Source organism: Zosterops lateralis, assembly GCF_965231275.1.
Source record: "Zosterops lateralis genome assembly, chromosome: 4".
Taxonomy (NCBI): domain Eukaryota; kingdom Metazoa; phylum Chordata; class Aves; order Passeriformes; family Zosteropidae; genus Zosterops; species Zosterops lateralis.
In genome coordinates, this window is record NC_139765.1 from 16353427 (window position 1) to 16377504 (window position 24078).

The following is a 24078-nucleotide window of genomic DNA, read 5'->3' on the forward strand; positions in this document are numbered from 1 at the left end:
TCCCCAGCAATAAAGTAGCATAGCATTTAGACTGTTTAAAAATTCTTCGTGCTCATTGGACTGCAATTTTTAAGTGCTTGGCAGGGATGTAAAGCAACCTATAAATACTTGCAACTAAGCCCTAGAGATCACAGAACAAAACTTGTTCCAGTAGTGAAAGGGGGTAAACCAAGGGGCAACAGGGCAACACCACCATGCTGAGGTGTGAGAGATTCAGGTTGGGCATCAGGAAAAAAACTTCTTACCAGCACAGTGATGCCATGCTAGAAACAGCTATCCAGAGAGGTCAGAGATGCCCAATTCCTACCACTTTGGAAGACTTGCAGCCTGGCAACTATTCTGTGCACAGTGCAAGTGGTTACAGCTTCAGTTGCTCCCCTTTAGTACAATTTCTTTAGGATTTTAAAACTTCTTATCATAAAAAAAAAACAGTTTAGGCTTACGGGGATAGAAGAAAAAAAATCTTTGAGGTAACTTTAACTGGAGACTGGTAAATATTTTCCCCCTGAAGGCAAACTCAGCCCCTGGCTGGGAATTCAAACTCCCGAGTGGCCCTGCCTAACTACATGAAGCAGACAGAGCAATATTAGTTCAAACTAACATTAGCATTAACTGGGTTTGGCAAATGACATCAGAACAAGATGAAGCAGACAGAGCAATATTAGTTCAAACTAACATTAGCATTAACTGGGTTTGGCAAATGACGCCAGAACAAGATGTTTCCTTGATCCCTTTCCATTCCCCAGCACAAAGCTTAGTTTCACAGCAAAGCAGATAGATTTTTCACAAGTTTTGCATGCTTCTGTACTTCTATGTTGTTGGTGTTGTTCTGCCTCCAAAAAATTCCATATACCTGAAAGGAAAAACACAAGTTTGCAAGAAAAAAACAGTTGCTTACAAACTTTCTTGAAGTGGGTCTGAAAATCACCACTCTAGAAGAGCTCCTCTATATTTATTTTCAGAATCTCCTGTACTTTTGCTTGAGCTTTGATTTTCCATAGTGGTGACAGCTTCCTTCACCATACTTTTTATTCTTTTATGCTCTCCTTTCAGTAGGGCTCTCACATTCCAGCTATAATAGTCACTATCAGCCAGATCACGCCAGCTCTGGAAATTCCTTTAATCAGTTCCCTGATCAGGAGCTTATATGTGAGCCCCACATAAAGCAACAGTCACACCCCCCCTTAAGAGATAACTTAAAGGATGTTGGGTCTTGCCCAAATGATGAGTAAGCAACCCAGTCAGCTGTGAAAAAGGTCTCAGACACAAGGAGGAAACTTGACCTTGCTTTTTAGCTGTTTCCACTAGCTATAATCCAGATGAATTCAAATCTTGGTCTGCCAGTGCAAATATTTGCATAATGTGGAACTCATTTTTCTCATTAAAATTACCATGTTAGTTTTAATGAGCATTTTAAGTAGTAAAAATTAGAAGTTACCATTAAAGTGTCCAATTACAGATTAATTTTAGTATATGGGTCTCCATTTTGTATTCTTTTCTTAAAGAGTGACTAAAATTAGGGGTAAAGGGGAGAAGAATAAAAATGTACTGTTTGAAATTTTGAAGCTTCTTTTATAATGAATATGACAACTTAGACATTGGTTTAATTCTGCTGACTTTTTTTTCAACAGCCTATGTTAGAGGTCCTAGTTCACCTGGGAACCTAGATAAAAATAAGCAACGTGTTTAAGTGCCATGGGAGATTTAGAGCATATTTTTAAACCTTGTTCCTACTTAAGTAAGGAGAGTGGAGAAAGACATGGGGCACACCAGTGGATAGCAGTTATTGGATGGGTAAAATTTGTACTGTATCTGTCATTTAGTAAATGCTGAGCATAGAAAAAGGAAAAGACATCATAACTTAGGAGGGAAGAGCCCAAAATTGCATGAAGGAACTTCATACTGAAATAATTTACTTGTTATGCCTCCAAGGCAGAATGCTGCAGCAATCTGCTATTCTAACAGCAGCAATAAAGTTGGAGATGGTTTGTTCACAAGATAAATCCCAGGTTTCCTCCTTATTTGATGTAAAATTTAAGGAGTATCTGCTAAAAGCCCCAGATCTCAGCAGCTATGCTGTATTGACAAGCCTCAGTTGGAGTTCTTTGAAAATACATAAACTAATCAGCAGTAATAACTAATAGAGGGTTAGTCCTGTCCTTACAAACCTGAGATGCAAGCTGCCCAGGGAGCCCAGGCACTGAGTCCAGATACAAGGCACTGAGCAAGCCAAATTAAGTGGTTAAGGAACCAATAAAAACTTGTCATAAGAGAAGACTTTAGCCTGGATTTTTCCTTTCAGGATGTTTGAAGCCTAGTTGCCATCATGAGTTGAATATAAAATTTGGAATTTTTATTCCTAAAGCATGCAAGCACTTTAAAATAAAAATAATGCTACTTACATACAGAATTCCCATTTAATATTGCACATCTAAGCCTCTGCTTACAAAGTACAAAAATAAGAGGAAATAACAGCCTGAACAGTGTGCTTAAACTGCATTCTCTGTATAAATGGTATGGTTCAGAATGTACTGAAGGAAAAAACCAACAAGATTTACCTGTTCTTGAGGAGTTTACTGGATTCCCACACCCAAAGGTATTCTGTTTATTGTTGCTCACCTGTCAGATCAATGAAAGCCTCTGGGCACCAGTGAAATCTCCTATGAATGGGGTGCCCTTCAAAACCAGCAGTTTCCTCTGGCATCAGCTACAAGAGCTGAGTTAACCTCACCTTTTCCATCTCAAACACACAGAAACAACTCCATTCCTTCAAATATCCACCTCAAATCATTTCCCACGGGACAATCCAAGCCACTTCCTCAGCAAAGCATTGATGTGGTAGTTTGTTGTTTGTCGTTATTGGTTTTGATGTTGCCTTTTAATGCTTTGAAAAATCTTATCAAAAGGACCACTTTTGCACCAAGGGAAAATTTCTGTGTTTTCCAGGAGCCCACAAGTATGTGAAATGATAACGTGCTGCCCTTCAAAGGTGGAACCAGCAGATGTACTAAACACTAGTCTGGCTTGTTTTCTGGAAACATTGATCCATATATATATATTAGTGACATGAATTGAAAGTACCTGTTTCAGATTAAGTGCTTTATTTTGTTGCTTCCTGGTAAACTGCTTTTGATAGCTGTTGAACATGAATGCTCTGAGCAGAACTAGCAGCATTCACAAGAATTCAGACTGCAATATGCACAGTAGGTTAAGGAGTTGGTTGGGTGTTACTTCAGCTTCAAGTTTAAATAACTATCAACTTATCAAGATTTTTTTTTCTTTTTTTTTTTTTTGCGATTTATTGTTTCTGACAGACAAATGTAGATTAAATATATTTAGCAACTCCCACACATATCTATTTTAGGAGCTTCCTCATGCAAATATGATACCTGAAGGGCATTCTTTTGCCAAGAGAGCTTTCACATCACCTAGGTCGTTTCTGGAAAGGTGTGGAATCTATTCAAGCACACCAAATTCCAATGTCTCTCTCAATACACCTGTGTATTTGAGTGCATCTATACCAATTTGTGTACAAGGGTTATAATAAGAATGTCCTGGAGAATGAGGGGGGGGAGAAAAAGCTAAGTATTGAAAGTTAAGACGGACCAAAATTAAAATTAGATTTTTTAGTCTATCCTCTCATTTTTCCAGTAGATGCTCTGTATTGGAACAGAGAAAGAGTCTGATCTTGAAATTAAATTACAACCTCAATGACAGTCTAATGCCTATGTCCAGAAGAAGTCACATTACTTCAAAAGTAACTCAGCCTGTGTTGGCAACAACAGTTTTTGGCCCAACCTTACTGCTCACAAAGACCTCATCTGGCTGAAATGCTCAGATGCCCTCAGATGCCAGCTGCATATTGGCAACAGAGTGTAGCTTTAAAAATTAGTGCACCTTTATTTTTTTTTCTTCTCAGAGTATTAAAAACCACACAGGATAATTACAACAGTTCTGCAACCCAGGCAGAATGCTGAACCTGCCTGAGCCATTCTCTCACATGAAAGTGACACAACAATTACAAGTTTCATTTGGCTGGGGGCTTTAATTTACTACATTTCAACATTCTGCTGAAGCTGTAGCTTTGTTTCCCATTGCATAGGCCCATCCCATGCCAAATGAGGGCCAGATGCAGAGATAACACTGAGCAGAATTTATTTGGCAACTCACCCCCACAATCCTGGAAGGAGGCGTTTAGGTGCCAAGTTTAGACAGAAGCTCCTGTTACATTTCGACTCTTGCCTTTAAAGCATGTTTGCAGTGCATTTACGACGACAAAGTGAGGCCCTGTGCCAAAAGCTAACTGTGGAAAATTGAGAAAGCAGCATACTTCCAACATTAATTTTAAATGTACTCTGCATGGACAAGAGCAGCCATGATTGATCTGTCAACTGTCTCTGCAAATTCACCCTGCACCTGAAAGAATACAAATGCAGAAAAGCAACTATTTCTCCCTCACATTGCAAAGGAGAATTAGAAGGGCAAATAGCTCAGGTAAACTAGAACAGCTGGTTTTTCTAGCCCAGTTTAGGTAAGGAACCCCTTGTTATAAACAATCCCTTCATATTTCAGAGTACCCTTCTCATAATGTTAATAATAAAAACACAGTCTTCCAAAACAGTTCTGCCAGAATCAGAAAAAAAAATACAACACATGGCCCAGGAAGGTCTGCCTGCCAGGGAGGACAGGATCCAACAGCTCTTTTTAAGAACTGTTTGAAGATCCTGACTGCAAAGTGTCAGTTCATATTTAGAATTTAATAAGGCTTGTGCAAATGTAGTTCCTTTAATGACACTACTAAAACCATCTTCTAAGCATTCAAAAAAACTACATTTCTAGCTTGGCTGGATTGAAAGAAGACAGCTTAATTAGAACAACCAGACTTTCAGACAGAGCATAACATTTGGTATTTCAGCTCTGTAGTTTTATAGCTCTGCAGAAATTACCTTGCAGAAGCTGAGCTCTGCTCAGATTTCTCCTTAAGTTAATATGCTTCCTTTCACAGGGAATGCACACCATGTCTTTATGCTAACAAAATTATTCCTCATTATTTCACCTGTGTTGTATATCCTCTTCCATCTCTAAACTACAAAGACCAACAGAAAAAATTATTCCAGCAAGACCTGCAGCGTGTCCAGCTAAGAAACCATCAAGAGAAGTTTCAATTGTTCTAATTTCAGTGACTGAACTGCTTTCTTGTCAATCTTGTACAGCATCAGAATTGGCCAAGTCAAAAGCATGAGACCATTTCCAGCTTCTCCCATAGGCTCGGTGCTCTAGGAGGATGAAAAATCCAATATGAATAATCTCACCGGCATAAAGGAGGTGGATGAAACAAGACAAATTGGATGGAAATAAGTTAATCAGTAATCTAATAAAATATACGTTGCAGTTGTTACAGTTTGGTAGAACACATTCTAGAATGTGTAAATTGCCGTAATCTCTGGAGATAACCAGTTATTTCCAGCAGAAGTGGTGAGGTTCCAAAGGATGGTAAACACAGGACTTATCATTAGAGAGGGTAAAAAGCAGGTCAGTAATTTAGAGATCAGTTAAACCTACTTGACTCTGGGATGAAATATTAATCTCCATTCTGACAATAAATAAGAACGGTCTGAAAGTAGCTCATTCATTGCCTGCTAAAGATTTACTAGGTGTCACTCAGATTTGAAAAATGCTGCTTCTGTTGAAATTCAGCGATGGTACACAAGTAGATTTCCTGTTTTGCCCTCACTACTGCATCTTCCCACAAATTCAACAAAAGACTGGCATCAAGCAGAAAGATGGCCTATGATGTGAGATTTAATTGACTTTGAACTAAACTAAAAGAGAAAAAAAAAAAAAAAGAATGAAACCAAAGAGTGATAGCCTCAAGGTATTATGAACCACCAGCTAATTGCACTTACAATGTCTTTTTAAAGAACACCTTTCCAGTCTGATACCCTTAATGACTAGTTTTCAACTAGTTGCTAGTGGCCAGTACTTGCAATGCTTCCTTAGTGAGGTTCATCAACACGTGATATTTCAGCAGCTTTGTAGAGCACGTAGAAGCTCAAATCTTGCTAAAAGATATTTACTGTGGAAAGTAAAGGCAGGCAGCCATCACAACCACCTGCATCATATGGGACTCAGAAATCTTATTGTTCAATCTGGATGTCATTGCTGGCCCAGAGTGTGGTTTTGTATTAGTTTAAATCAACTTAAATGGCTGTTTTTCCTCCTTCATGACTACACTTTGCCCTCTGCCCACCCTTGCATCAATTCTGGCATTTATTTGACTCCTCCTTCTGTATTTTTCACCTTTGCTGAGGCTCCTTTGAGCCTGTAGCTCTACAGCCAGTTTGCCTGGGTATCAGGCGTGTGTATCATTCATCAGGGCAGGCACACACAGCCAGGGACAGGCTGAGGCTCTGCCTGCAGACGCCCCTACACATTTTGCTTGGGCACATCACCAGGCTTGGCTATAACTCTGACACGTGTGCCCTGATGGGCACCTTATTCTTCACAGGAGAGAGACTCTTGCTGGCATCCTCAGGAGAAATCAAGCCCACAATGACAGTAAGTGGATCTCTTAGATATCCTCTTTCTTGCTATTATTTCATCCAATTGATTGATATCAAGTGTCTTTTGGTCAGGCTGCCAAGTCCCATCACATGTCTCCAGGCAGTCATATCACTGGCCAGACTGTGATGCCGCACCTTCAGGTCATGGCTTTCAAGGAATGATAGACTGAGCCAGATCCCATGAAAGCTGGGGTTAGCTGATCAGAAGAGAAGCACTCCAGGAAAAAGTCTCCAATGTTTGCATGCATGCCCGTCATGCCAGGCCATCGTGCCCCATTCATGCAGTGAGCCAGGAGAATGGGTCTCAGCACTTCATGCTAGTCTGGAAAGGGCTTCTCCTTTCCTTTTCCTTCAGAGGACAAGAGTCATCCTTTTCAAGTCTTCTCTTGCTCAAAGCCATTTGACTCAGGTCCCAGACCGGCAGCTCCTCCCTAGGGAGATGAGAAAAACCAAAAGCTTTGTTGCTCACATTGCTTCATGATCATGGATGATGTTAATAGCCCCCAAAGCAATTAATTTCAGGAAGCTTTCTCTTGCTCACTGAGTCAGGAACACAACCACTACACAAGACATAAAGATACACATCATAGCCCATTATTTCACTAATCTCAGAAGACCTGCAGTAGCATGTCTTGCATGTGACTCACAAACCCGCATTGTTTGGGTTCTACCTGGTAACTTCAAGCCTTGGTTCTGAAATGCTATCCAAGGATTCTCCTCTGGATTAGCTGAGGACTTTTATCCTGGAAAGCTTCAGCCTTAGACCTCCAAGGGGGTTCAGCATCTCAGGCACAGGCAGAGCATGCACTGATAGTCCCAAGTCAGTGCAGTCAGCCCACAAGAGCCAACAGATTTAGGGAAGGTGATGACTGGCTTTAATGAGGCTTGAGCAACAAGGAGGTGCCCAGGTAAAAAGCTGATCTTGTAAAGGAGGGACCTTGTGAGCAACTGACAGGACTCAGTTTCTGTGGAGAAACATGGAACAACGTATGGATCTTTGGCAAAAGGAAGCGTTCTGTGTCAGGCTGCTTTCCCCTCACCTCCACCTGCCAGTCAGGAGAAAAGCTGGAATTCTGCAGCTCAAACTGCCACTAACTAGTGCTACCACACCTCCCTGCTGCCTCCTCAGCCTTCCTGAACAAGCCTTAGAGGAAGGAAACAGAAAAAGCATCCAAGTGGGAGTGTGCCCAATCTGCGCAGGTTTCAGCTGCTCCAGATGTGGGATGGAAATAGGGCTGTAGGTCTCCAAGTGCCACTCTAAGGAAGGTTCTCTCCTTACTCCAAGGCTGCTGAGTGCAGAAAAGGCAAAAGCTCAGGGTGGGGTCATGTGGACACGCTTGGTCTGTACCAGGAACTGACTGACTCACACAGTTTCACTCCCTGTGGGTCCTTTGTCTATGGCAGTGATTTAGCACTGCAAACCACAGCTGGCCAACTGAACTCCAGAATGGAAAGGCACATCCATCCTCAATTTTGGTTTAAATGGATTACTCTGGTTTTCTCACAGGTAATTTCCAGTGAAAGTCTCTGAGGTGCATTTTTGCAACCACAGATAAATCAAAGAATCCCCATGTATTCCCAGCTGTAGAGGAAAACACCCTGCAAACAGAGGAGAGCATTGACCCTCTCCTGCCAGCTCCAGCTCCAGCCCACACCTGGCACAGCCTTTCCCTGCTGCTGGGACTACCCCATGATGTTTGCTGGAAGCCAGCCCAGGGCAGCAACAAAGGGAAGGCGTTGGCCTCTTCCTGGGAAGTGCCAGCACAGCCCCTCTGGTGACTAACCTGGCACTGCCACACCGGGCAGGCTGAGGGCTTATGAAGTGAGAAATTATTTCCAGCAGAGTCACTGTTGCCAGGATCCGGCCTTGCTGCTGGCGCCTCGCACTGCTGCCACCTCACTGCCTGTGGCATGATGGCTGCAGCAAAGCCGTGTGGAAGCACTGAGTGTGGGGACGCAGAGCAACGGAGCACACCAAAGCCTCCTGCTCTGCTGTGCCCTGTCTCCCCAGCAGCCAGGTTGAGGAGGCACAGCTTCAGAAACCCTGAAAAAGTTTCAATTAAGATTTAGAAGAAAAGAGAAACCATCTCATTTTAAGGAGGAAAAACAAAAGGGCATTTTGGACTGAACATAGTATTTCCTACTTCTAGGTTTTACTTTTTCTTTTACTTTTACTTTTTTTTATTACCAAAAGCAAGGGGAAGTGGAGGACACAAATAAGTAAAATGCACCAGAGACACACAGAGGTCCCCAGTGACCTCAGAGATAATACACCGCAGAGGTGGAAGATCCTCATTTAACCCTGTGCCCCTCACCTACTCAAAGAGCTCAGAGAGCACACACTAGCATATCCCCTCCCTAGGACCAGCCAGTCTCTCTTTCATAGATGGTGCCACAAATATTTAGGCCCAAGGTAACCAAACACACCAGGACCACACACTTCCAGAGCACTGGCAGGAGGGATCCAAGTCCTATTCCTGTGAACTTCTCCCAGGAAGGTGTAACACAACTCTTCCAGGAGCAATTTGCCCAGGAGCAATCAATGAGAATTCCAGGATTGCTGAATAGCAAATTTCCAGAGATAATGGCTTCCTTCCCATGCCTCATCCCAGGAAACACTCAAGGCCAGGTTGCATGGGGCTCGCAGCAACCAGATCTAATTGAAGATATCTCTGCTTATTGCAGTGGGATTAGACTAGATGGCCTTTAAAAGGTTCCTTCCAACCCAAATCATTCTGTGATTCTCATTAAATCCTTTTGGTTAAAAAATTCTAATAACCCTGTCCTTTCTTGTAAATCCTAAGGGTGAACTCATGCTTTCCTAATCACCAGCATATTAATTATTTTTCCAGGAATTTTGCAAGAGGAGATTTTGCAACATAAAGCAGATTTAGTTAACATAAGCTGGACCCACAAGCATTTTAACATCAAATTGACATAATGGAGTTAAACTATTAAAAGCATTTAGAGTGTGGATGTAACTTGAATCATTTAGGAAATCAAACCCAACAGGCTACCATATTACAAGTTGGGATCTTGTAGGGTCTCTGATTCCGATAAGAATGTGTCCAAGTAAAACAAGAAGAATTATGAGAGTAAAATCAGTGTATACCCATCAAAGGTTAAGAACTATTGCCTGCAGTTTTATGTGCAAGCATTCCTATTCCAGCTGTGAAAAGAATATTTTTTAAAAAAATTTTAAAGCCTGATAAAGGGGTAAAGACACTTTTAACAAATACTCTTATTCTTTTTCATCATACACCAGCTTTGTTAGGTGAAATTCCTCCATGACAGGCCTATTGGATGGTGTTCAGCAACTGAGACTCTGTGGGGAAACAGATAAAGTTGTTGGGGCGAGAGAAGCTGCTGTTTGAACATGCTCTTGTTTCCTAAAAAAGAAGCATGCACAAATGACAAGAGGAAGGAATTAAGCCAGAAAAAGCCACTTTTGACCCTGTTGCTGTATTTAACTTGCAATATTACTGCTGAGGAAGTAAAAGCAGTTAACTACACACTCCTCCATGCATATATATTATGTATTTATACTGGGAAATTGGTGCAGACAAGTTTGCTTGGGCTTGAGCTGTGGAAAAGGGATAGCCAAACAGTTACTGGGAAGGGCATCACTCCCAGCACAAATGCTGTAATGTCTTCAGAGACAGAAGATAAATAAATCACATTTCAGATTACAGGAATGCTGGGGAAAAAAAAAAAAAAAAAAAAGAAAAAAAAAAAAAAGGCAGGTAGCAATGAAGGTTAAGTAGGGAGTTGTCTGATTAGCCCTCCACAACTGTGAGAGGAGAGCTTGAGGCTGGGCCCTTCACCAGCAGTCCTGAGGCAACGCATTTATGGTGCTTAAATGATAATACTTGTGGGGGTCACCCAGACAGGAGACCTGGAAAGAAGCAAAGTGCTAAAATGAAAACTTCACATTCCATTAAGAAATCTGCCTCTGCAGTTGTTCCCTCCATGCCTCAGACTAAACTGCATTTCTGTGTTTTTGCCAAGTAGCTTTACCTGTATCATATATCTCTGGGTTTAGCCAGGAGAAGTAATAAATTATAGCATATAGAGCAAGATAATAAAATGCAGAAGTTTTATACTGCTGTCCCATCAGCCTGAAAAAATATATGAGATCTTGGCTCTAGCAATGATCAAGAAACACATTAAGCAGCACTAATTCCTCTCAAGTGTTTTCTTGAAAAACAACTTCTCGTATCTTAGCCCCAAAGTTACCTCTGTTCCTTGAAAATTTCTGCCTTAATCCCAGCAGAAGGATGGCTATGATTTCAGTAGTAAAAAATTATTTGCAGAGATAACAAACCCATTGTGACTGAAATGACTGATGGACCCACTAATCTCAAAGGGAGGAAACTCAGAGAACTTAAATTTCCCATTTGATTCATTTTTATGCATCCCTACAGCAGTTCAGCCAACATTAGCAGAGACAGTGGGGTCACAACAGGTTCAAGGCACAACAGGTCCATTACCTGAACAAGGTTTTTCGTGCTGTAAAATCGATTTCCTATCTGGATTACAGGAGGAAACATGATCTGCATAACCAATGCTTCTAAAACTGGTTTTATATGCAGCCCAACAAATGATTTATCTATCTTTGACTTAATCAAAAAGTTATTTCCACTAAGGACTAGCCAGCCTCTGTCTCTTCTGATTGAAACATCTGGGTTATAACATCCTGCAAGGAAGTCTGTTGAAATCACAGCCAAAATTTCACCCAGATAGGCACAAGCAGGCATTGAGTGAGAGTCGTGGATGTGATTTGTGTCAGGGGAGTGTCACTGTCAGTGTGCCAGAGCTAACTTGATAGAAGCTGATGTACTGCCCTGCCAACATGAACCAACTGACAAACTACTGCTGGCTCTGACCCCCAGCACACTTTAGCTCCTCATGGCCCAGCAAAAAGACTATGGAAGCCCAAAAAGTGCAGCATTAGGCCTTTTACAATTCAGTGTACACATACAGCCTGTCCTGAAAACCTCTCCACAAAACAAGAGCAAGCCCTTCTCAGGCAGGGGCAACCCAGCAGCACTGATGGTTCCCTTCAACTGTTCCCAAAACTGGTCTCCATTTATTGCAAGGAACTGGCTGGCAGGTCAGGATTGCCAGTGCTCATTCTGCCATCCTGTTAAAATCACATCCCTACACAGCTCAGACAAGGAGATCTATCATTTCAATACAATAAAACTAAAATCCCAGTTTTTACTCTCTCAAGGCCTGTGTGAAACCAAGCACGCAGTAAAAGGCTGTTTGCATGGCGTAGCACACTTAAAAGCCAACTGTATTGTGAATATTGAAAATTGGTATAGATTTAATTTGCCTTTTTTGTTGTACTTGAGAAACAATAATGGGACACCCCCTAGGGCTAATTTAATATAGTTTTGTGAATGAAGCATGTGCTTTACATCTCCAAGCAAATGAGTTTGAAGTCCAATATAGAGTGGATTGCATTAACCTTTCAAATTATTTTTCTCCTGAGAAAGCACTTCCATATTTCTCCTGACAAAACATATTTCACTCCTGAAGTGTATTTACTACCAATAATTAAAGCAAAAATAGAGCTAGCGCATACACACCCTTGTAAAACACGCAGCCCAACAGCAGAACCACAAATGCTAAAGGGCCTTACAGCTCCATAAAGCCTTGGAGCAGCCTGTAAACACAGCTGATAACAAATTCCAGCCAGCACAAAATGTGTGCTTGCTAAAGATTAAATAATCAAATCCCTAGAAGTTGAGGTCTGACACCAGGAGTATGTTTAGTCCTCTTATTTAAAAAATCCTGTGTTTGTGTTAAATGCAGAGGCTTGACATGCTCCAGCAGAACATGCCAGCATTCCAGCATGGCAAGGGATCAGTATTTAACATCAAAACAACAGCAGAAACATCCACGGGGTCTTCAAATGACAGACAACAGAGCGTGTGTCCTCCCTTTCTCTCCTCACCTCAAATTGTGCACAGCTCTGTGTGATGTTACTCCACAGGGCAGCTGAGACACTGGATGGTATCTTCCTGTGATAAATAGGCACATTTATTGGGAATTCAGCACATTCATATAAAGGAAATGAACTGAAGCAAAAGTGCAGTGAATCACCAGTGGCTGGTCCCTTTGAAGAGAAATGGAAATCTGAGATGGCACACTAGAAAGGATCACCTTTCCTCTGCTTCCGTCAATGCCATTTACATGCCACTTGCATTTTTAGCTCAAATCTACAAAGGAAAAAATTCTTTCATAATGGCTGCATTGAGCTGATATACAATGGAAAATTGCTGATTTGAGTCCATTTGAAAGAAACACAGGATTATTTTGGACTAGGCACAATAGCACTAAGTTCTTCTTTAACTTGGTATAATTACAACTGGCCATTCATATGCTGAACTGACATCAAAGAACAATTTATTTTCAGTAATAGCCCATAATTCACCCTAACATATGTAATTAGAAATGAAATTTAATATATGCCCAGGGTATTGAGAGAGAATGGGAAGTTCAGACTTTTGAATTCATACTGTGTAGGAACTACTTAATAATATGACAGCTAAAGATTAATCATCCATCGCAGCAGGAAAGATCAGGTAATATTAAACAAACAAACAAAAATCATGCACAAAGGAAACACATTATAAAGACTGTGGAAATTATATGTGCCAAAGCTAAATTAATTCCTGGTATAATTCAACTATTATGGGAAGAAAACATAAAGAAAAAAATATAAAAAAGGAACTTGGGCCTCTGTTTGTGCAGCATGTGGTAGTCCCAAAGACAGGCTGAGGCTCTGCCTCAGTTAGAAATGGCCATCCAGCCTCCCAGGACTGCAGCCCTGGAGCACGAGGGCTCCACCAGGGTGGGAAGGAGCAGGGTGGCCAGCACCACTGAGCAGCTGCCCAGCTGCAGGAGCCTCCAGCGAGTCCTGAGGGGTCTCAGCTGAACCAGTGGAAATTGCATGGGCTACTGTCATCCCCTGGGGAGGCCCTGCAGGGGTCCTGGACCTGCTCTGCTGCAGCTTTTCACGTCATGGCTAACACAGTGACGCATCTTCATTTCTCCAGCTAAACCCTTCCCCCCTTAGTTTTTCCCCCTGCCAGTATTTGCACATCGTGGTCATAGTCCTTTAGGAAAGCACTAAAGGACCACACTGTAATGTATCAGGCAGGCAACAAAAATAATAAATAATCTGAAAATGCTGACATGAAAACCTCTATGTAAATTGGAAAGGGTGAGTGGAGTACAAATGTGCAAAAAGCAAAAAGGCTTTCAACTGTTAAATTGCTGTCTTACGAAAAATCTGCTGCTTGTGGAATACAGTGACTTATCTGCTTCAAGTAAAATAAATGAAGTAGAAATGTCACTGTGATAAAACAGTGATATCATGTAGCACACAGGGAACAGGTACAACTCATGGCTAATGACTCCCCACCTTTATAAGTACTTTGTCCCCATAGCGGCTGCACCTTTTCTTGAGCTGGTGTCTCAATGAAGCTTTTGTAACTGATTGATAGTCTAATAATTCTGATTGAATTTAATGGATTTTCCACTTACCTTTGAATGGCTGCATTTAAATCTTTTTTTATCCTGATCATTTTTCAATGTATTCTGTGATTCTGCCTTGCTATTCACCCCTCACATCAACAGTGATACTGGGCTTCAAGAAGAAAGCAAGGGGTACATTTTCTGCCCGGAGACAAAAATGCTGTTTTACTGTGGCATTCAGGCAAGGGACTACAGTGAACAGAAAGATCTCCCTTTGGGTTTAAGTGTTGCATTTGGGGGTTTTTTGACTTGGCTCTTCTGCACTCCCATTCTCCAGGTCTGAACTTGTTCCCAGGACTTTTCAGCAGCTCAGGCTGAAACAGTATCTTGTGGAGGGCATGTGGCTCTGAGCATGTCTATTTCCTGCAGCTGGGAAGAGAGAGCTTTTCTGAGGCTTTTGAGACAGGAGATATGGGATGGAAAGCTCCAAAGAACCGAACACAGTAAGTCACAAAAGGTAAAAAGGTGGACTTAAAATGTTTGTCAGTCCCTACTAATACCTCAATATATTTTGGAGGTAACCAGCAGTGGCTCTGGATTACTGAGCTTTCCCAAAGTACCATCAAAGAAGCTGCCAGAGCTGCCTGCGCTTAGTCCAGGGACCACACTTCTGGGTCTTTTGGTTTGGGTTATTTTAAAAAGTTGACCTCTGAAGTTACCTCTGCTCTTCCTCTTTACTCAAATGCATTTGACCAAATAAATAGCGTAAGCACGCCATGATCTAATTCTGTGAAAAACAGATAGCAAGAGCCAGCTGCATTAGTCTTAGCCAGCTGGGAAAGTCTCCAACAGCCAGGGTGACTTCCCTGTGCTTTGCTCTTCCTTTTTCACATGAGTTTCTGTGAACTTTAACAGGACTACAGGGCTGTATTCATGTATATGTACATGTATATATATATATGTCTATATATATGCATTAATTTTGTATACACTTTAAAATTAGTCCCACATATATGTGTATATATATGTGTGTGTATATATATGAGGCATAACCTGTTATACAATCATAGGTTATATAGTAATATATAGTATAGGTTATATAGCAATCATGCTTAACCCTAATAAATGTTAATAATGATCCACTGGTTCTACATAAACACAATATCAAGGCCACACAGGCAAGAGGCTCCTTTACCTACCACTGTTAATGAAACTGCTATTTATAGAAAACATGTTTGTTTGTGTGCTCATGATAAAGATTAAGTAATGAATTCCTCAGTGTTATTTCAGGTTCACACACACACAAAGATTTAAAGTGCTTACACAGCTGCACCTGGACTTCTTCCCTTTTATTTGGCAGCCAGGAGTTATCCTGGGCTCTGAAACAGCTTGTCTTATTCAACATTAATATTAAGCAGTGTAAACAGCTAACAATATCCTATAGTTAGCCATAATGCTAAGGTACACACAGCATTGAGGAACCCTCACTCTCCTTATTTGCATGATAATTGGGGTATGATAATTAAGCAACTGTAGACAGGGATGTACAGGACCATTGTTTGCCTGGTTTTCAGGTCACTGGAGTCCCACAGAAATAAGGAAGACTGACTATTGCCAGAACCATTTCAACAGGTTGAGGAAATCTCTAAGTCTCCACTACCCAAATCATGACTGAGCAGCTTCAATTTCCATGGACATCTCCCAGCCTGCAGCTGCTGCACATGAGTGGATTGGCAAAGGGAAGGCAAATAATGGTGTAAACCCCACTATTTAATATCTCTGGGGACATGTGGGACCACAGACATACTTTCAGCTGATAATGACAATGAGCATTAGGCTGATCTAACACTCTTTAGCAGACACTGGGTCCAGTTCACTCATGGCATGGATTGAATCACCATGGAGAAGCTGGTATTTCAGCTGGTATTTCCCTCTCTGCTGGTTTGGCCTGCCCAACATTGTAATTTCACAGCTAAAACAACACTTCTGGGCTGACAGACACTTCACCCAGACTCTCACTGCAGCTCACAGCCAGCAAAAGTCACTGTTTCTTAGAAAGTTCAAGATTCTGGGCTATTGATTTTTACCAGTGTGACACAGGAGTGCTGACGTGTTCTTACAGTTTAATAACCCCAGCTGCAATGCAGCTGACCTTGTGGATAGCTACAGGCAGGGGACAAATAGCTGCCTCTTAAGGGGTGAGATTCAGGAACAGGCTCATGCTGAGAGCTGCAGGTGACAGTAGGCACTTTTCAGGAAAGACAGAAAATAAAGCCTACCCTTCTGAGACACCTGGCATCCCCAGACATCCTGTGTTTCACAGATAGACCTGCCTTTCCTAGATATAACCCAATAGTGCCACACTGGGATGCCCCAGGAGAAGGGACAAGCAGGGGGCTGAGGGCAGTCCCCCATCCAGCAGACCTCTGCCAAGGGCTGAGCCAGGACCAGGGGGTTCAATAGGAGCAAAAGGAGGCCAGGCAGAGCTACTCCTATAAAGTAGCCAGGACAGGTGTCCTGGGCTGAGCTGTAACAGGGTCCTGGACCTTGGTGAGGTGGGAAGACCCCAAGACAGGCTGGGCAGGGCAGTGAGGGCTTGTTTCTTCATATTCGATGGATGTTTGTACCAACTACTGCTTTACTTTGTATTTAACCTGCAAATGGATTTGGGCACAAGCCAAAGTTATTCTCCCTGTTTGCAAACGGGTCTTGTGACAAAGTATTTCTGGTAAGAGAAGGAACAAATGTTCTCTTAGTCAATCCTGCTTTAGAAAAAAAGATATATTTTTTCTTACAAACCTAGCAGAAACATTAATTTTAAGGTTTCTTCTCCTCCCGAATTCCATGTAGCCTGACAATTTCATGATGCCTGAGAAGCCAGACTAGCTATGATAGCACCTCAACACTCAGCAAATCTCTAAACATTATTTGGTTGGAGTACCCTGAAATGTCTTTGGGTGGTGATATCTTCCCCTCATTAGCAACCATTCACTAACCACCTACTTGCCCACATTGTTTAGAGGTATTTCAAACAGGACTGATCTTAATGTTGATCTGTAAAGGATTCCAGTTGGTAATGCTCCTCTCTATTGTGAAAAACAAATGTTTTTCTCTATCTTTTATCAGTATTTGCAGCTTGCCTTATCACATATTTGAAAAAGTCTGTGACATGTTAGGGAAGCTCCCACAGGCCTAGAAGATTTCAGGCAGAATCCCATTCTGTAATTCCCCCTTATCACACAACAATACACAAGATATGAACAGTCTGAACCGAGTGCATTGACTAGTGAGTGATTCCTGGTAAGAAGAACAGAGCAGGAATATGAATTATTAGCTTTCAGACTACAAACCCATCAAATTAATAATCTGTGAACATCAGTAACAGCTATTTATATACATATACATGGAAAATAACCATCAACTTGGAATGAACACTGACACTGTTGTCTGTGTCAGGAAACATCACTTCATGTCTTAAGTGGTCACCAGCTTCCTTTTCTTTGGCTGGAATATATACTAAACACCTTAAATCAGAATCAGAAATGAGCAATACAACAAATGTTCAGTATCCATTTCAAGGTAAACATGAGAAAAACAAGCTACATGACAAGAAAAGACACAATGCTTTATTTTTCTGGAACTATATGGTGTGTGGCCTCTCTCTTTAGCACTATACTTTCAGGCCACTTTTACCTTTCAAAGGTCACTTTTACCTTTCAAATTCTCACTTCCCAGAGGCACATGCTATTCTGTACAGTCATAGTTGTCAGGATAATATCCAAAACCCATGGATTAAAAAAAGTGTGAAATTACCTTCTTCATTTGACACTGCAGAACAATTTAGGTGGACAGAAAAGCTACCCTATCAACTCAACACTGAGTTATCTTTCTGCTGGTACAATCAGTTACTTGTTATCTCTGAAAAAATGGCTCCCAGTGGGATCTATGTCCAGTATCTTGCTCACAAGCTGATTATAACTGTAGAAAGTTGCAAGGGAAAAGCAGTAGCCATCCAGTTCCTCAAACATCATGTCCCTCAAACAAAGCTCACTTCCATTTCTTCAACCACCAGGCAGTTTCTCGAAGTTCTTTTTTATGTAACCTGCCAGGAGCACGGCCTGAGGCTGTGGAGTATCTGAGCAAGAAAGCTGAGACATGCATGCAAACAACCTCAAGAAAGAGAAGAGGTTTTGGGGATTGTGCATGTTTTCCCAGGAGAAATCTGCTGTCATCAGCTTTGAACATTTGCTTACCAAGTATCTAAGCAAGCTGCTTGATGTTAACAGATAGGGTTAGAGATCCTTTTGAAAAGCACCTGGGCTGTGGTGTATCTGCTCCTGCCAAATAAATACAAGTCTCAATTTCTGCAATTTCTGTCAACTGTTAAATCCCATTGTCAACATTGTGCAGGGAGAAAATCAGCCAAATCAGTTTCCTTCAAACTTTAATAGCTATGAATCTTGAATTCTGAGGGGACAAGGGCACAAGTGTGCCAGTATCCCATGTCCAGCAAAGTATCCAAACCGAGAGGGGCCATCACTGTCCATGCAGAAGAGCTTTTGTTATTTGAAAATACAAGACAGTCCCAGCACCTGTGCCCACAGCACTTCTGACAGACTGAACACCCAACTCACGGGCAGAATATTATCCAAAATCTTTCTTAGGGAAGTTCCCTTCTCAAAAGTTATTTACTCTTTTGAGGGTTCCTTACATTGCTATTTATTTACTAAACCACAAACTTGTACATACTTGAAAGACATATTTGCTAATAGACTTCACAGTGCACTGTCTGACTGAAAGTAAGATTTCCCGTAAAGTACTCAGAGGAAAACTGTTTCCATGTCAGGAAAAGACAGTAGCACGCTGTTGGCACTTTCATGTGAAATAACGAAACGCACATCCATAATTTCTCTATGTTCAAATAAACACTGTGGTGAATATAGTGACATGAGACATCTGCCAAGTCCACAATCCATTTCTTATGCTAGAAGGCTTTTTGTGTATCTGAATGAGAAAACAGAGAATTCCACCTTCTGAAAAGCTGTAGCACTGACTGCTACTGAAAGAGCTAATGTCAAAATAGAATGTCTTAAAATACTTTCTCCATTACAGTGGGTGGAAAACTAGTCCTTGAAAGTACTGAGATATTATTACTTTCCCTAATGCCTGAAAATGACAAGAAAGGATGAAAAAGACTGGAAATTAACTATTTCCACCTGACACCAGTGTTGAATGCTCTTATAAGGCAGAAAAACAAGCATCAGCCATGCTGAGAAGTGTATCAAAAACCTGGATGAAAAAGGCAGATTTTAATTTTGTGAAGCAATCACATCTGGGAATTCCACACATGTGAGATGTCCAGGTTTCCTTGGCCTTCAGGAAGGTCAGAAGTTAAAGCCAGGAGAAAACTCACAGTGGGACATCTGTGTGTTACCAGTGCATCCTCCTTCTTCAGATATTTTGCTTTAAACAGCAGCCGACTTCCAAGTGTAGAATTTCTCTCATCCACTACAAAGACACTTAAATAAAGATATCAATTATTAGCCACATAAAGCTTCAATCATTGATCCAGAAAATCAGCTTAGTCTCCCTTGGCTTTTGCATGAAGTCAATTATGCAGATGTGGAGCATGTATTACACACTGGCAGCGAAAGCCAAACTCTGCAGAAACATTGCAAATATATTTACTTAGCTAATACCCCAAAGCTTTTCCAGCGCGAACGCTACGAATACCACTAAAATTCAGCATATCAAGCTCTTGTATTGCCACCTCGTGGCTGATGCACGTATAACTTGGCTTTACCGGGAGGAAAGCGGATCAAGAATTCCTTCTATTGCGTAAGAAGGGAATAAAACACTGGCATAAATCGAAGCAGAGTTTCAATCTCAGTTACATTTAATAATGATACTTTGCAATGGAATGAGGATCCTCTCTGAAGGGAGAATATGAGTCAAATACTGGGTGAAAACTCAGGCATGAAGTGGAAACTCAAGCAAACAACTCACCCATGATGTGTCAGCTCTGCAGTCGTCCCTCAGGCACTCTTGATGGTGGGACACAAAAGACAACGGTGCCAACTAGTAAGTAACTTCAAAATTATTCCAGTTATGTAACCTGTCTGGGAAATTCTTGTAATAGTTTCCAAGGCCCCTGGGTGATTTGATATTCAATTGACATAGAGAGAGTTGTGGTTTATAGGGAATGTTACCTTTCTTGGAGAATTAGATCCCACAATACTATAAGGGCTTATTTTGATTATGTCTGCATCTACTTGAGAATAATGAAGGGCAAAGGAGCCATGGGCCCAGCAAAAAACAAGGTGGAGAATACAAATGGAGTACCTACTACTGGAAGTGACATCAACCACTGCCCAGAGAACTGTGAGGATGCTCCCCAGGATCCACCCAGGCCTTTCATACCAGCATTTTATATTCACTTGAATTTCGCACAGCACTTCCCTGAACTCTACACATAATAAACTCTCCTTCAAACCACCAGGAAGTTCATAAACATGCACTGGCACACAGAGGGAGATTCAGCTTTCAAATTTATTTTTATATTCTGAAAGCAGAATGGTTTTCTCCTTTCCATCAGCATCATTCAGAATACTAAGTCGGACAGCCAGAATAAAAGATTCATTCTGAACAACAGAATTAGAAAAAGAAACATCCTTATTCTCATTATTATATCTTGGTAGTTCTTGTTCTGTGTTATTTTTCCAAGTACATTGCTATGAAAATAATGATCCTTTCATGACTATTCTATTTATCATAATGGATGCTAAGCCTTTACTATCAGTTCTGGATTTCTTGTGCCAAAATGCTTTCAAAACGCCTGAAAAATCATTTGCTTACAAAGATAAGATAAGTGCTTTATGATTTATAGGAAGACAATCACACATAAAGACTGATTGTAATGGAAAGACTAAGCACCTTAATCATCTTTAACTGCATTCACATTTCTTCTACTTAGGCTTAGCCTGTCTCCTAATGGGATTTAGTCCCGAACACTTCCTACTTTCCCTGGTTACATTACTGGTATCCCATTATACAACCAAGAGAGATCACCCTTGGCTTTGCTCTAATCCTTTAAGTAAATGGTTCTCAGAACAAATGATTTGATCATTACAGTATAGCAGGCTTGTAAAATAGTCATGAAAGGTTTCTCAGTTATGCCACAAGCAAATACTTTGATAGTGAGTAATACCAACCTATAAGCTTTGGGGAAAAGATACCATGTGCCTATGCACATTGTATAATCATTTAAATTTCATGGAAGATGCAGAACGTCCTTCCCAAGACTTTTATCTTATTTGAAAATTAAGTCTCTGCATGACTGTTTGTGGAGAATGGAGAGATTTTGGACTTTGGATACTGTCATATCTAAAAAAGCTGTGTAAAAAAGAGTAATTGCTGAAAGCTAACAAGCCACAAATAATAACATTCTCACAATAGATTTTTAAAAATAAAGAGGATTTTCATCATTGATTCTAGGTTTGGGGTTGTCTTAGAAAAACCCAGTACTGAAACTGAATTGGATGGAGTCTAAAGTTAAGGACAAAAGCAGCTGTCAGCATTATAGTCTGCAAACCCCTGGGTCATTGTAAAATCAGCAAAATGATTTAGCATGGAAAAATATGAAAGCATATTCCATATTAACTGGTCTGGTGTTTGAAGGATGGATATTAAATTTCAATCTAAAGCAAGATCAGTATGGCACAAAGACCAATTAAAAACAGCTATGCACATATCAGAGGACATGTAAAGAGGTCCATGAAAAAGAAACAAAATTAAACAACCAATTACATCAGAGAAAGAGAGAAGAAAGGAACACACAAGCACCAAATATCTCTGGGTGGAGAGAGACGAGGAAACAGGGAACTAGTTACTTTTCAGCTGAAAAAGATGACAAGATAAAATGAAATAGATATATTGAAAAATAAGATCAAATGAAATAAAATAAATGTGAGGGAGGATGACACACCACATCAAAGGAAAAGGAAAACTACTAATTCAAATGCTCTGACTAATCCGAGAGATAAAAGCTGCAGAGGGATTAAAGACTGCAAAAAATAACCACTGTCCTCTTGCCTACAGCCACCACAGAGTTAGCCATGACTACTCCTTAGATGGGCATTGAAAGTAAATGCTTTTCCCACCCCTAGGCCTCATAAAGAAACAAAGCCCCCAGAGTACAGCATAAGCAGTAAGAAAAGAGGTGTATTGGTATGAGGTGTGCTTCTGGAAGGGAGTGGGCACAACCAGAGCATCTGCCATCACAAGGTGATTATCCCAGCACCAGGGAATTTACTGGAGAGGGGCTGGGGGAGGTGGATTCTAAAGCTCATGTTGCTGTAGTGGAGCTTTAAGCTGGCTCACCATCGCAGCAACCACAGACTGTCCCTGTAAAATGAAAGCAGAAGTACAGGAGACATGAATAAAAAAACAAAATGGCAAAAATTAGCTCTGTAACAGAATTAACTGTTCATTGCAAAAGGAGGGATGCTAACACTACACAGCATCTCAGAGATTTCAAAGAAGCTTCTGGTCCTTCACCAGTTCCATCACCCTTCTCTGGACATGTTCCAGGCATCTCTTTCGTGCCATGAAGGGCCCAAAATTGGATGCAGAATTTGAGGTGTGGCCACACCAGAGCTGAGTAGAGAGACAACCACTGCCCTGGTCCTGCTGGCCCCACTATTGTTGACACAGGCCAGGTGCCATTGGCCTTCTTGGGTACCTGAGCCCACTGCTGCCTCATGTTCAGCCATCCTCAACCAGCAGCCCCAGGCTGATTTTCCCCAGGCAGCTTTCCAGTCACTCTTCTCCCAGCCTGTGGCATTGCAGGGGGTTGTTGTGAGCCAACAAGGGAAGAAAGGGCAGTGGACTATTTGAAGTCAGTGGCCCTTTGCAGCACAATGGAATAGAACCATCTGCCCCAGCAAGGCATTTACCGGAACCTACAGCAAGTAAGAACTTGCCATGGTCATTGTTTTTGCTAGCACTTATATATGCTAGAGAATAGAAATTTCAGCTGAGTGTGAAAATGGTGCATGGAGAACATTACCAGATCCTTTACAAGATAATGGCTATTTTTTGGGATCTAGTGTGGCAGAACTAGATATGCTCTTCTTGGAGAGTAAATAATTTAAACTTTTCGAAGTCTGCACAGTATTTCCATTTATTGAACTTCCCATTGTATTATCACCTCTACATATTACTTCTAACACAGAATGGCAATGATTTTGGCAGTGTCTATAATGTGCTTGCCATTGTCTCAAAGGTTTTTAGCACCATGCTCTGACTAACCGAGCCCCCTTTCCACCAGACTGCCACAGCCCTTCAAATATGACGGAGAGTGGCTTAGACATTTCATCTACCAGTCCCCTGAGCTCCCGTGGACACATCTCATCGTGTCCTATGGACTTGTGCACCTTCAGATTCCTTAGACAGGCTCAAGCCTCATCTTCTCCTAGAGCAGGTGGTTAATTCTCCTCATCCTTACCTTTCCTTCTGCAACTCTGCCAGGGTGCTTGGAACACTTGCCAGTGAAGACTGAGGAAAAAAAATAATTTCATACCTCAGCACTCCCCATATCCCAGGTGTCCCGTTCCCTTGCAGAGGGCTCATGTTTCCTCAGTCTTCCTTTTATCATGCATGTGCCTACAGCTGCACACCTCTATCTACAGTTTGAGTTGCCTCTTCCCCAAGTATTCAAGATACGTAACGTAGCTAAAAGTTTCTAGTAATATAGCTAATACATTCTAGTAATATCACTAATAAATTCTGGTAACATAGCTAATAAATTTATTAAATTCTAAGGCCCCGGTATGACTAACTGAGGCATATAGTACCCGCTCTGCCAGGCGCCTTACTACCAGCTGAAGGGCTGATTTCCAACGCCTGACAGCACTTGAAATCCCGGTATTTCGGGTTGGGAAAAAAACAGAGGAGGAGCAGCCGACACACGCCGGTTTTGTCGCATCTTTAATGACGCGGAGAACCACCAGCTAGCACAAAACACGAC